Source organism: Orcinus orca, chromosome 6, assembly GCF_937001465.1.
Source record: "Orcinus orca chromosome 6, mOrcOrc1.1, whole genome shotgun sequence".
In the NCBI taxonomy this organism is placed as follows: Eukaryota; Metazoa; Chordata; class Mammalia; order Artiodactyla; family Delphinidae; genus Orcinus; species Orcinus orca.
This window is the reverse complement of record NC_064564.1, coordinates 29326291-29341952: the sequence shown is the minus strand read 5'-3', so window position 1 is coordinate 29341952 and position 15662 is coordinate 29326291. Positions and strand designations below refer to the sequence as shown.

The following is a 15662-nucleotide window of genomic DNA, read 5'->3' as shown; positions in this document are numbered from 1 at the left end:
ACTCTTCCAAATCTCTGAACGAATTCTCACGTTTTTTCAAAATTGTTGCTGTAAGCATGGTTAAATTATATCACCTCTATAGCCAGACTCTCATATTCTGAATCCAGTTCTGATGTTGCTAACTACTTCACCTTGTGTGTCTTACCCAAATTTCTTGAGTCTCAGGTTCCTCATCTAGAAAATAATGGTCATTTTGGGATCAACTTCAGAGGCTTACTATGAGGATTTTGTAAGGAAATCTTTAAAGCTATCAGTGATAGAAAGTGTTCCATACATCTTAGTTATCATTATGTCCTTTGAAGTCATTCTTTTTTCCTGGTTTACATGGAAATACTGCTGCAGATGTCAGAAGACACATTTTTCTCCCACCTGAAACATTGCACATTTGTAGCAACCATCTTCATAGAGGAAAACAGAATTCTTATTCACTGCTGCACATATTTAATGTATTTTTGAGATCACTCTACCCCGTTTCTGGTCTTTATAAAGTTATCATAAAATTATAAGTGTCTTTGACAATTATCTAGTTACTAGACACAAAAGTATCAATACATGGGAACTCAGAGAGACTGAGTGATTTGCCTGGGATAAATAAATAAGGAAGTGGCAGAACTGGGACTAAAATTGTGTTTCTTTGTTTTGCTTTCATTATATATTTCTATCTAAATATATTTAAGTTGAAATTATAAATATTAAAAAAATTTGAATGCCTTAATTCATAGACTTTCTCCATTAAATTGGAAAGAAAAGGCTACATTAACAAGAGAAAACCATTATTTTTATAGGGAAATTTTGTCAATTAAGCTGCAGTATGCCAAACATCTGTGTACCTGTCAACCAATTCTACATGATTGACATAGTTTGCATTCATATACAGATATTCCTGCATTTTGAGATCTAGTTTTACACATTGACATTTTAATATAAATGATCAATAGAAAATCATATTCCATGGGCATCATGAATGAGTCAACAAATTTATTTGGCTTACTCTAAATAAATATTTCTTAAATGTCACATTTGCACAGCATTAAAAGTTTTAAGCAAATACTCGTGAAGCATACCCCGTGACACTGATGATTGGATATATTATCTTGTCTCTTTCTAATGAAGAAAACAGTGTAGTTGCCAACTTTATATGAACTAAGGGAAGTTCTCTGACCACATGAGATGTCATTTCAAAATAGATTTCCTTTGGAAGGATGATATTATGCTAAAATAATATGAGATTTATTTTTATTGCCCACTAAAGAACTAAGGAAAATACAATGCCATGGAAATTGTTATTTTAATGCTGTATTCAAAAGAATAAAAGTTAAATATAGAACTTTGAATTGCTTGTCTTCTCTCCTCACTGGTAGTATATGTTCGTATTCTGGAGATTGGGAAATTCAACTTCACACAACACATCCAGCTAATGAGACTGCAGAAACATTGTGGTCTCCATCATTTCCTTATCAGTGACAGTCCATTAAAAGCTCTAACCCCATGGAGTGAATTTCAGTTTTAAACTTTTGCATTCTGAAAACGGTCTTCCCAAGACCATTAATAGATAAGATGGATGCCATATTTGTTGACAGTTCAAGATACTTTTACCCTACTAGAACTGTTTTGAAACCAACAACAGACCTATTATCTTCTTTTACAAAGAAATTTTATAGTGCTATTTTAGTGAATTGCAAAACTGAAGGAAATTTTACTTTTATTTACCTGTGTTTTTATTTCCTTACACAATGCAGTAAAATATGTACAATGTGTGTTTGTAGTCTACATTTGAATTGCATCCTTTCAGAAAAATTGAATAGGTCTACTAAAAACAATTTTCCTTTCAAGTGCGGCATGCTTTGTCCTTCTGAGAACAGAAAGATGATGATTTATTCTTGGATTCTTAATAGTTTTGGTTGCAATAAGTTAGTCATGATCACAATTGAATGTCAGGATTGTAAAATAATCAAAACAGCCTTTCCAAACTTAGTGTGGAGAAACTGAACAAATGCAAGCACAAAGATATGACTTCACCTCCTGACAAAGAAGGAGGAGGAGATTCCTGCCCAGACTGATGTCCCAAAGAAACAACCATGATTGTGAGGCATGGCATCCAGGGGGAGTTAAAGTCTTACTATTTTAGGTAATTTTTAAAATTGAAAATGTGTACAAGTTTCCTTCCATGAATGTAGTTAGAACATGTCAAAAAAGAACGGAATTCAACTCTCTGAATTCAGTCTCAGAGGTTTCAGAAAATAGTAGGGATAGTCACCTGAAGCAATTAGGCTTTTGAGAAGAATGGCATGTGGGCCACTGCTCTAGCTGTCCCTGAATGGGGACTGGAGACAAGGGCACAAATCTAGGTTTCCGGAGCTGTCCAATCAATAACCAGTGCCTTTGAAATATAAAATTCAGGAAACAATCAATGCATACTTAGGATTATTTGGTGATACAAAAAGTGCAGAAATAAATATGCCTGGAGATGGAGATACAGCTACTGATCTACAGTGCACAGAAAACTGGATACACTGAGTAGAGTGACAAATTCATGGTGTGCTGAAGAGAAGAGCTGTGTTGTCCTGTCAGGTACTGAGATTAAAATCTGTTTACAAAAAATAAATAAATAAATAAGAAAAAAAATCTGTTTACAACATTCAGCAAAAGAGGGTTGGCTCCCTTTGGAAATTTATTTGTACTTCAAAGGATGCTAAATAGAAACAGGATCGAAGATATGTTTAAAAGAAATATGCTGTATTTGAAGTGGAATCATCTCCCATCTTTAGTGAAAATAGCTCCATAATATCCCAGAAGCCAGGAGCACTATAGAGAGATTGTTTGGGTGGAATTACCAAATACACTTACTTACATTAAATTAATATCAATAATAGTCAATACACTTTGATCATTTTCTATGTATAGTAGTATACTTTATGTGGCTTATGTTATTTAATCTCTTCAATTAATCTATGAGGAGTCACTCAATGTTTGTCAACATCACAGATTAATAAATTGAGTTTAATACAGATTAGGTATCTTTCCTCAAGATTATGAAACTAGAAAGCATCAGAATAAGAGTTTTCAAACCGTTATTTAGCAAGGCAGTATATACTTCCTAATGCATATGATTAAGAAACAAGTTATCTCATACTTTATGTATATGTTATTTGATACTAAGAGACTCAGTCAATCCTTCTGAGGGTACAGGTAATGGTAAACGCTTTTTCTTTCCACCCAAAAGCTTCAGATAAAATGTTTTTAAGTGAATTGACTGTAAATAAAATTTTAATTTTATCTTAACAATATGCTAGAAAGAGTTTTAAAAGTTTTTCATAATTCAAGATGATTTATATAATTTATATAATGTTCACATTAATTAAAACATGGTAACTGGGGTATACATATGGATAATTAGAGTAAGTTGGTAAGCTAAATGTTCTGTTTAACATAGATTATAAATTTGAGTAGACAAGAAAAATATGTTGCAATATCCATTTGAGCAACAGCAGCTTCTTGTTACAAACACCATGCTTAATATAACTATCCCTAGATATAAGTGAAAAATATCGATTATCACAGTTTTGCTTTTTGCTTTTTTAGTAAACAAAAGAGATATTAAGTTTCAGAATGATGAGCTCAACTTTCTTATTCCATGTGTCATTAGGATGTGGTATATAAATATTCTCCAACTTTGCTCTATATCTTCACAACAACGTGCAATGATAAACTAATGCTTTGCAATTTGAAAATTACATTTGTCACTTTTTTCCTCTAAGGGTGTCAGATTGAAAAACCTTTCTCATTTATGATCTGTGCTTCAATTACAGTTGAATTCAAGACTACATGAAAGAACTTGGTGCTGACAATATTCAGTTTTCACATGGATATGGTTTTCCAAGACACCATAGTTTTCTGCTCCTTGTCCTTACTCATCTGTCTACTTGCCTCTTAGATTAAATATTTTCAACAAATATGCTTATTTGAAAGGGTCTTGTTTGAATTTTAATGTTATTATTTTGCTGCCCCATTTATACCTTATACTTAAACAAATTGCTTCTCCCCACTGCTGTAGCTTGTTACAAAGTCTCCATTGTGGATTACAAAAAGGTTTCATAATATCTGACCCTGAGGTGGCTAACATGATTCCAACACAGTATCTACAGGATAAATCCAAGCACCTCAAGGATAGATAGGTGTAGAAAGATCAAGTTAACAAAAACTAACACTTATAATATGAAAAAAAAAAAACTAGAACAACATGCAGTGCTTAGCAAACAATATACTGAGAAGAATATGAATATTACAATGTCTATATTTGTTGTCACTCACATAGAAGTATGGTGTTATCATTAGTCATTGAATTAGCCTAACTAGATTTTGATGGCTAAGAACACTCTCCAAATAGGCATCTTGATTTTTTCCACTGAGATGGGATTGGAATTTCAGTTCTCCAACTAAGAGATGTTTTATATCAACCCAACTTGACATAATTAGCCAATTCTCAATTTAATGTGTCATCCAATCTCTCCCCACTGATGTTCATAAATTTTGTATACACTCTGATTTCATTGGATTATTCATTATTTTTGACTTGACTCTCTATTCCAAGGGAAAAATAAAAGGTTTTATAGTACATTATAGTAGTTGCTAGATCATATACCTAAATTTTAGCTTCTTTTCACATTTATAATCATAAATCTATTAAATTAATTTCCAGAACATTTTGGAATATAGGTGGATTGAGATACACATTCTTGTCATGTTTAGATATGTCTGTTGGTACTTATGCTTTCTTTGAATTTTATTAAACATTGAATTGATTTTATCAAGTATAAAAATATATTCTCTCTTAAGATTTAATTGCTATTTACTAGTGATATTTGAGATTTGCTTTTTTTAAAATAATGCGAGTCAGTCTGTGGTTTGACACAGCAAAGTCCATTTCAACTTATAGCCCAGAACTATTTAAATAATATGAGAATTAGTTGATTTTAGGTATATGAAAATTTCCTTTCTAAAGACCTGTGATTTTTGTACCTTTCAACATGGTAGTTCTTGTAGATCTTTTAAAAAATTTCTTCATTATTATGGTACTATTCAGTATTCTTCTCATACATTAATCAATGATGCTAATGTATCTTAATAATCAATTTTATTTAGTAATTAAATAAATTACCATAGAATTATTTTAAAAATACCTTATGATTTTACAACATTTATATTAGGAGTCATCAAGCTCTAAACTATTTTTCCTGAAGAGATCTGGCAAGATTTTATATAAATTTTGAGTAAATGCTTATTTTTGCCTTTTTTCTACTTTATTTCATATTCACACCACAATAATGACTCTTCTAATTTAAAATATAAACCATAGAGATTTCCTTAAAGGTGGCAGGGGAGGACTGGAACTGTCAAAGACAGAGTGACAGGTGGGGTTGGGAATAAGTGAATGGTCTTGACAGACTCAAAGTTGCTGGCAGCTTGGAACTGCACCTGGTAGGACAGTGGATGGATCTTGCAACTGTACACTTTGGACATAAACTGGTTAGTGGGCTGCTTGGGCCGGCATTCAGCATGCACCATGAAGAGCAATGTGAGGGAAACTGGTACCCAAGTAGGGGCCTTCTGTGTGGTGCTGCCTCGATGGTGTCTTAGGTGTGGAATTGTCCATGCACTTGGGGCAGTAGAGCTTCACCAGGGCCTCACCTGGGGTGTCAGAAAGGCTATTGGAAAGCATTGGCTTGTTCTCACAGTGCATGTGGGGCAGTAGCCGAACTCTCCCTGCTGGTACTTTTCCAACATCTGGGTGGTGCCATGGTTTGTGAGGATATAGGTGGTCTGGGTGAACCCATACAGCATCTTGGCTGACTGCTTAATCAGGGTTCTCTGGTTGGGGTTGTCTTCCAGCTCTTCATCAGGCTCCAGGTCCCAGATCATGTCTAGAGCTTGTCTACAGTGAGGCACCTGCTCATTGAGTTGACTGAGATTAAATTTGTCCTGGATGGAGTCTTCATCCACTTCACAGAAGAATTCATAGTCATGGAGCCCACAGAACCAGTATAAATAACACTTCCTGATGTTTAAATCATTTTTTTTAATTTGTCATTTATTTTTCCTTACTGATTTCCTGATGCTTCTTTGTCTCTGTAATTTTGCTTTCTTGAGTGATCATAAAAGTCTTTGAAAGTTAGGGGTCTTTTTTTCTTTTGTTTTGCAAAGCATGTCATGATTAAAATGTGTTTCTACTTATTTTAATGAATTAATAAATAAAAATATGGGAATGATATTTTTAATTTCTATGTCCTTTTAAGTGTTTATTGAACATAGTATCGGTAAAGACTAGTAACCACATCAAAAGAGTTCAGCTCAATGGATTGATTTCACATGTCAGAAGATACCTGCTTAGTCAGACTCAGATCAAAAACAGAATACCAATAACCTAGCACATTCTCATCTCAGTAAAAATTGTTCCAGTTAACTGCTCTCATGACTTCTAAAACCAGAGATTCGTCCTGTCTTTTTTTGTACTTAGTATTGATAAATTATGCATTATGCACATTATAGACGATCAATTCCCATTGTGTGAGCATTCCACAATTTTTACGGCTTCTCCTATGAGTGGATATTTATGTGGGTAGCACCCAGTTTGGGCTTACAAATAATGCTATAATGAATATTCTAGTGCATGCCTTTCAGTGAACTTATGAATGCACTCCTGTTGGGTTTAGGTATATATATAGGAGTGGAGCTGATTATCTTTGGAACTGTGTATCTTCAGCTTTTGTAAATACTGCAGTTTTTCAAACTGTCCTTATGCTTGAGGTTTTTTTTTTTTTTTGATACCATTTTTTTTAGTACATCTTTATTGGAGTATAATTGCTTCACAATACCATGTTAGTTTCTGTTGCACAACAAAGCAAATCAGCCGTATGCATACACATGTCCCCATATCCCCTCCCTCTTAAGCCTCCCTCCCATCCTCCCTATCCCACCCTTCTAGGTCACCTCAAAGCACCGAGCTGATCTCCCTGTGCTATGCTGCTTCTTCCCACCAGCCAACTATTTTACATTCGGGAGTGTATATACATCAATGCTACTCTCACTTTGCCCCAGCTTCCCCCTCCCACCCCATGTCATCAAGTCCATTTTCTATGTCTACCTCTTTATTCCTGCCCTGCAACTAGGTTCATCAGTACCATTTTTTTTTAGATTCCATATATATGCATTAACATATGGTGACATACTTCACTCTGTATGACAGACTCTAGGTCCACCCACCTCACTACAAATAACTCAATTTAGTTCCTTTTTATGGCTGAGTAATATTCCATTGTATATATATGCCACATCTTCTTTATCCATTCCTCTGTCGATGGACACTTAGGTTGGTTCCATGTCCTGGTTATTGTAAATAGTGCTGCAATGAACATTGGGGTGCATGTCTCTTTTTGAATTATGGTTCTCTCAGAGTATATGCCCAGTAGTGGGATTGCTAGGTCATATGGTAGTTCTTTTTTTAGTTCTTTAAGGACCCTCCATACTGTTTTCCATAGTGGTTGGATCAATTTACATTCCCACCAACAGTGCAGGAGGGCTCCCTTTTCACCACACCCTTTCCAGCATTTATTGTTTCTAGATTTTTTGATAATGGCCATTCTGACTGGCGTGAGGTGATACCTCATTGTAGTTTTGATTTGCATTTCTCTAATAATTAGTGATGTTGAGCATCTTTTCATGTGCCTTTTGGCCAACTGTATGTGTCCCTTGGTGAAATGTCTATTTAGGTCTTCTGCCCACTTTTTAACTGACTTGTTTGTTTGTTTGATATTGAGCTGCATGAGCTATTTGTATATTTTGGAGATTAATCCTTTGTCTGTTGTTTTATTTGCAAATATTTTCTCCCATTCGGAGGGTTGTCTTTTTGTCTTGTTTATGGTTTCCTTTGTTGTGCAAAAGATTTTAAGTTTAATTAAGTCCCATTTGTTTATTTTTGTTTTTATTTCTGTTACTCTAGGAGGTGGGTCAAAAAAGTTCTTCCTGTGGTTTATGTCAGAGTGTTTTTCCTATGTTTTCCTCCAAAAGTTTTATAGTGTCTGGTCTTACATTTAAGTCATTAATCCATTTGGAGTTTATTTTTGTGTATGGTGTTAGGTAGTGTTCTCATTTCATTCTTTTACATGTAGCTGTCCAGTTTTCCCAGCACCACTTATTGAAGAGGCTGTCTTTTCTCCATTGTATGTTCTTGCCTCCTTTGTCATAAAACAGGTGTCCATATGTGCATGGATTTATCTCTGGTCATTCAGTCCTGTACCATTGATCTATACTTGTTTTTGTTCCAGTACCTTGCTCTTGATTACTGTAGCTTTGTGGTATAGTTTGAAGTCGGGGAGGCTAATTCCTCCAACTCCATTTTTTTTTTTTTCTCAAGATTGCTTTGGCTATTCAGGGTCTTTTTATGTTTCCATATGAATTGTAAGATTTTTTTGTTCCAATTCTTTGAAGAATGCCGTTGGTAGTTTGATAGGGATTACACTGAATCTGTAGATTGCTTTAGGCTATATAGTCATTTTCACAATATTGATTCTTCCAATCCAAGAACATGGTATATTTCTCCATCTGTTTTTTGTCATCTTTGGTTTCTTTCATCAGTGTTTTATAGTTTTCTGAGTACAAGTCTTTTGCCTCCTTAGGCAGGTTTATTCCTAGGTATTTTATTCTTTTTGCTGCAATGGTAAATGGGAGTGTTTCCTTAATTTCTCTTTCTGATTTTTTGTTGGTGGTGTGTAGGAATGCCAGAGATTTCTGTGCATTAATTTTGTATCCTGCAACTTTATCAATCTCATTGATTAGTTCTAGTAGTTTCCTGGTGGTATCTTTAGGATTTTCTATGTATAGCATCATGTCATCAGCAAATAGTGATGGTTTTAATCCTTATTTTTCCAATTTGTATTCCTTTTCTTTCTTTTTTTTCTCTGATTGCCATGGCTAGGACTTCCAAAACTATGTTGAATAAGAGTGGCGAGAGTGGACATCCTTCTCTTGTTCTTGATCCTAGTGGAAATGCTTTCAGTTTTTCACCATTGAGTATGATGCTTGCTGTGGGTTTGTCATATATGGACTTTATTATGTTGAGGTAGGTTCCCTCTATGCCCACTTTCTGGAGGGTTTTTATAATAAATTGGTGTTGAATTTTGTCAGAAGTTTTTTCTGCATCTACTGAGATGATCATATTGTTTTTATTCCTTAAATTGTTAATGTGGTGTATCACATTGATTGATTTGCATATATTGAAGAATCCTTGCATCCCTGGGATAAATTCCACTTGATCATGGTGTGTGATCCTTTTAATGTGCTGTTGGATTCTGTTTGCTAGTGTTTTGTTCAGGATTTTTACATCTCTGTTCATCAGTGATATTGGCCTGTAGTTTTCATTTTTTGTGATACCTTTTTCTGGTTTTGGTATCAGGGTGCTGGTTGCTTCATACAATGAATTTGGGAGTGTTTCTCCCTCCGCAATTTTTTAGAAGAGTTTGAGAAGGATTGGTGTTTGCTCTTCTCTAAATGTGCTCTTCTCTAAATGCTTGATAGAATTCGCCTGAGAAGCCATCTTGTCCTGGACATTTTTTTGTTGGAAGATTTTTAATTATGGTTTCAATTTCATTACTTGTGATAGGTCTGTTCATATTTTCTAATTCTTCTTGGTTCAGTCTTGAAAAATTGTACCTTTCAAAGAATTTGTCCATTTCTTCATGGTTGTCCATTTTATTGGCATATGGTTGTTTGTAGTAGTCTCTTATAATCCTTTGTATTTCTGCAGTGTCTGTTGTGATTTCTCCTTTTTCATTTCTAATTTTATTGATTTGTGTCCTCTCCCTCTTTTTCTTGATGATTCTGTCTAAGGGTTTATCAATTTTGTTTATCTTCTCAAAGAACCAGCTTTTAGTTTTATTGATCTTTGCTATTGTTTTCTTCATTTCTATTTCATTTATTTCTGCTCTGATCTTTATGATTTCTTTCCTTCCTCTGACTTTGGGTTTTCTTTGCTCTTCTTTCTTTAGTTGTCTTAAAAGTAACATTAGATTGTTTATGTGAGATTTTTCTTGTTTCTTGAGGTGAGATTGAATTGCTGTAAACTTCCCTCTTAGAACTGCTTTTGCTGTGATGCATAGGTTTTGGGTCATTGTGTTTTCATTGTCATTTGTTTCTATGTATTTTTTATTTCTTCTTTGATTTCTTCAGTGATCTCTTGGTTATTTAGGAGTGCACTGTTTAACTTCCATTTTTTTTGTGTTTTTTACAGGTTTTTTCCTGTAATTGATTTCCAATCTCATAGTGTTGTGATCAGAAAAAATGCTTAATAGGTTTCAATTTTCTTAAATTTACCAAGGCTTGATTTGTGACCCAAGATGTGATCTATCCTGGAGAATGTTCCATCAGTACTTGAGAATAAAGTGTATTCCATCACTTTTGGGTGGAATGTTCTATAAATATCAATTAGATCTATGTGGTCTATTATGTCATTTAAAGTTTGTGTTTCCTTATTAATTTTCTGTCTGGATAATCTGTCCATTGGTGTAAGTGAGGTGTTAAAGTCCCCTACTATTCTTTTTTTACTGTCGATTTTTCCTTTCATGGTGGTTAGCATTTGCCTTATGTATTGAAGTGCTCCTATGTTGGGTCCATAAACATTTATAATTGTTATATCTTCTTTTTGGACTGATCCTTTGATTATTATGTAATGTCCCTCCTTATCTCTTGTAACAGTCTTTATTTTAAAGTCTATTTTATCTGATACAAGTATTGCTACTCCAGCTTTCTTTTGATTTCCATTTGCATGGAATATCTATTTCCATCCCTTCACTTTCAGTCTGTATGCGTCCCTAGGACTGAATTGGGTCTCTTGTAGACAGCATATATATGGGTCTTTTTTTGTATCCATTCAGCCAGTCTGTGTCCTTTGGTTGCGGCATTTAGTTTATTTACTTTCAAGGTTATTATCGATATGTATGTTCCTATTACCATTTTCTTCATTGTTTTCAGTTTGTTTTTGTGGGTCTTTTTCTTCTCTTTGTGTTTCCTGCTTAGGGAAGTTTCTTTAGCATTTGTTGTAAACTGTTTTCATGGTGCTGAATTCTCTTAGCTTTGGTTTGTCTGAGAAGCTTTTGACTTGTCCATCAAACCTGAATTAAATCCTTGCTGGGTACAGTAATCTTGGTTGTAGGTTTTTTTCTTTCATCACTTTAAGTATATCCTGCCACTGCCTTCTAGCTTGCAGGGTTTCCACTGAAAAATCAGCTGATAACCTTACGGGGATTTCTTTGTATATTATTTTTTTGTTTTTCTCTTGCTGTTTTTAATATTTTTCTTTTCATTTAATTTTTGTTAATTTGATGAATATGTGTACTGGTGTATTTTTCCTAGGTTTTATCCTGTATTGGGACCCTCTGTGCTTCCCGGATTTGGCTGACTCTTTCCTTTCCCATGTTAAGGAAGTTTTCCACTATAATCTCTTCAAATATTTTCTCAGACCATTTGTTTTTCTCTTCTTCTTCTGGGACGCCTATAATTTGAATGTTGGTGCATTTAGTATTGTCCCAGTGGCCTCTGAGATTGTCTTCAATTCTTTTCATTCTTTTTTTCTTTATTTTTCTCCTCAGCAGTTATTTCCACCATTTTGCCTTCCAGCTCACTTATTCGTTCTGCTTCCGCTATTCTTTTACTGATTCCTTCTAGTGTATTTTTCATTTCAGTTATTGTGTTGTTCATCTCTGTTTGTTTGTTCTTTAGTTCTTCTAGGTCTTTGTTAAACACTTCTTGTATTTTCTCAATCCGTGCTTCCATTCTATTTCTGAGATTCTGAATCATCTTTGCTATCATTACTCTGAATTCTTTTTCAGGTAGATTGCCTATTTCCTTTTCATTTACTTGGTCTTGTAGGTTTTTACCTTGCTCCTTCAACTGTGACATATTTTTTTGCCATCTCATTTTTTTTTTTTTTAATGAGTAGGTTGTGTTCCTGTTTTACTGGTTGTTTGGCCCGAGGCTTCCAACACTAGAGTTTGTAGGCTATTGAGTAGAGATGGTCTTTGTGCTGAGATGAGGACCTCTGGGAGACCTCACTCTGAAGAATATTCCCTGGAGTCTGAGGTTCTCTGTTAGTCCAGTGGTTCAGACTCGGAGCTCCCATTGCAAGAGCTTCCGCCCAACCCCGAGGTCATGAATCAAGATCCCACAAGCCATGTGGGGCAGCAAAAAAAAGAAAAAAAAAAAAGAACAGTAACAAAGTAAAAATAAAATTAGACTAGGAAACAAACAGATTTATTAGAAAGAATGTAAAAATTAAAATATATATGAATCAACAACTGGAGTGTACATCAGTACCCTATAGTAAAAAAGAGGAGGAGGGAAAAGGAAAAAAAAAAGGTGGGGGAGGGAAGGCCTTGGCTGTGGAGAGCGAGGCCTAAGCAAGGGTGAGGTTTGGGTGGTGTATGGGGCCAATGCTCAGGACCCACAAGGCTGGAAAACATCCTGAGGGCTGTGGGGGATGGGGCTTATACTCAAGGAACAGTAGGAACCCAGGCGTGCCACCCACCCCTGGTCTCAGAGGGTAGGGGACCTCACCTGGGAGCCCAGCAGGGGCAGAGCAAATGCCCTCCTCTCCTCTCCTGCTCCTCTGGTCTGGGGTCTGGGAGGGTCCCTCCTGCCTGCCTCTCTGATCTCCCAGGCCTCTCTCCTATGTCCTCAGGACCAATACGGTAGGGGGAAAAGGGGGCCTTGGAGGGCAGGGGACCAGCCTGGGAACTCAGCAGGCTCCCTGTGCCCAAGTGAGTAGGGTAATCACCCTCTGCTCCTCTCCTGATCCTCCTGGATGGCCCCTCCTATCTGCCACTCCTGATCTCCCCAGCCTCCCTCCTATGTCCCCAGGACCCATGCGGCCTGGATGGGGCTTTGAGGGGAGGGGGAATTGGCTTGGGAACTCAGCAAGCTCCCCAGCCCAAGGGACACCAATGCTGTCTGGGCTCCACTTCTCCCCCATCGTTCTGCCTACATCCTACTCGTTCACTCTGAGGTTCCTCCTGTCTCCTTGGGGGTCAGAGTCCCCTACCAGTGGCTGGCAGGCACCCTAGTTGTGGGGAGAAGCTAACTCTGTGTGTTCCCACACCGCCATCTTGACTCCTCCCCTGTGCTTGAGTTTTGAGATACATAATTTACTTTGATATTTATAAGAAATCTAAAAACTCAGCTTTTATTTTCCTATTTACACAAACTTTCAAAAATGTGTGTTTTAACTTCAAAATATTTTATCACATTTTGTTATAATTACTAGTTTTATAACATTGTGGTAAGAAAATGTGATGTAAACCCTTATAATTTATCTGTTTCCAAGTGTGTTGCAATTTATTTTAAAATGTCCAAAGTATGTTGGAAAAATAGGAGACAGAAAGTGGATAGAGTGAGAACATAGTTACATAGAAAGAACAGTCTACAGTTTAGTAGTTAAATGACCTCAATTTCCTTTTTCTATTATCTTCTTGTTATGTTGAAATTTTTTCCTTTTTCATACTATCATTGATTTCTTATTAACTTCTTTTTTACCTTCTTATAATTTTTTTCTAACACTCAATGGTTTCAGACTAATCATATCCCTAATTGGGACTGGTATATTTGTAAATATCAATTGACATTTCTTTCATTCTTCATCACTTTTTAAATAGTTTTTGTATATAATTATTTTTTTAACATTTTTATCAAACATTTGGGTAATTTGTTTCTCTCTGTGTACATGTAGTAATTGCATCTTTAAAACTCAGACTTTATACTTTGCTTTTGATTCAGGAATTTAACCCAAAAAAGGATTATTGCTGTGACATTTATAATCAGATTAATGTTTCTTGTTGTCTTAGGGCCTCTAGTGTGGCTGTAATTTTTAGATTTTGTTTTTTACTTTCTTAGCAGTATTTTTTAATCTCACCTAAACCCATTTTTGCCTCATTATTCCTTTCTCATTCCAGCCTGTTCTTCCCATCTAATTAGTTATTGCTGTTTTATAGACATTATGTATTTTTATGTGATTATGACAACAAAAGTTTTCCTGAAATTCCTCCTAGGTCATTGAGTGTTTTTTTGACACATATGTACTGGGCTCCTATTTTCCAAAAATGATTCTAGGTCTTGGGGACTGATCAGCTGGCAAGAAAAACTTGAGTTCTTACACTTGAGGAACTTGAATCTGACAGGGGCAAGGGGGGCAATCAATAAAATATTTGGAAAATAAAAGAATAAACATAGTAGATAAAAATTCGTGTTATGAAAAAAATCTAACAGACCAAGGGTTTTCATAGTACATTGGGGCAGTTGATGTGGAGTGGTCAGGTGTGGCCTCTGTGAGGAATGAAATTGAAGGAGTAAGCCAGGCGATTATGTGGGGAAAGCCATTTCCAGACAAAGAAATATCCTGTGCAAAAGACTTAAGTCAGCTCTAGTATAAAATACATCTTCTCACCATTGGAAAAATATTACTTTCATGTACATTTGCATCTTTACACTGTCAAAGTATCATTATTTAGTTTAATACAGTCTTTGCTCCAATTATCACAAACAAATGTAGAAATGCATTATCTCTTCTTTGGATGAACTTAATCTGGATACTTTATCAGAATATTTTAAGGTATATCATGAACTACAATTTGTTAATATAAAACTTGAAGAGCCAGTTAAAAAATATGAGGTTGATTTTTTATCATTAATTTAGAACAATTTTACATGCTTCCAATTAATTTAGAGATTACCAAAAAAGGGGCATTTAAAAAGCATTTGATCTTCAGAAAACCTTTACTAAGTAATTATAAGCTCTTAAGATCACTTTCCTTTAGGGCTTCCCTGGTGGCACAGTGGTTGAGAGTCCGCCTGCCGATGCAGGGAACACGGGTTCGTGCCACGGTCCGGGAAGATCCCACATGCCGCGGAGTGGCTAGGACCGTGAGCCATGGCCACTGAGCCTGTGCTCCACAACGGGAGAAGCTGCAACAGTGAGAGGCCTGCGTACCGCCAAAAAAAAAAAAAAAAAAAAAAAATCACTCTCCTTTGAAAATGAAAGCATGTGTTCTTTTGTGTAATCCATCTTAAACTTTAAAGTTTTTCATTCTGGGCAAAAGAAGTTTGCTCAATATTTTCCAAAATAAATATTTCTAGATGCACAGTAAGTTAGCAAAAGATGAGAATTTGAGCTATGTAAATTTTGAAAATTTTAGTGGATTATGTTTGTCACTAATTTCTAGTACTGAATCCTCTCACTAGATCTTTTTAGAACTTATTTAGTTTTTTGCTGTTGTTGTTTCTTTTTTTTTTTTTTTTTTTGCATATTACCTTTATTTTGCAGAAAATGTTTTGCTCATTGTCTTTGGCTATTTTTTTCAGAAGAAAAATATTGCCATTGTATGTTTAACAATACAAGAGGCAATTACATATGCTCAAAATAAACACATTCTATTGGGCAGAACAGTGAAATTTCCATTGCAGTTAAAGTCTGTTGTCTTCAACTATGAATTTATTATTTTGTCCCTAACAGCTTAACTATAAGTATGATAGCTGTCACAAAAGGGACCTGAAAACTACTCTGAAGAAACAAGGGATGCAATTGAAAGTATGCTTTTTATTTCACTAAATAAGATGAGTTGAGT

The 15662-nt window shown here is 35.3% G+C and overlaps 1 pseudogene; it reads right to left on the bottom strand.

Moving 5' to 3' along the window:
- Window positions 1–5364: 5364 nt before the first annotated feature.
- LOC101287663 (casein kinase II subunit beta-like) lies at window positions 5365–6072 on the bottom strand (annotated as a pseudogene).
- Window positions 6073–15662: the final 9590 nt, after the last annotated feature.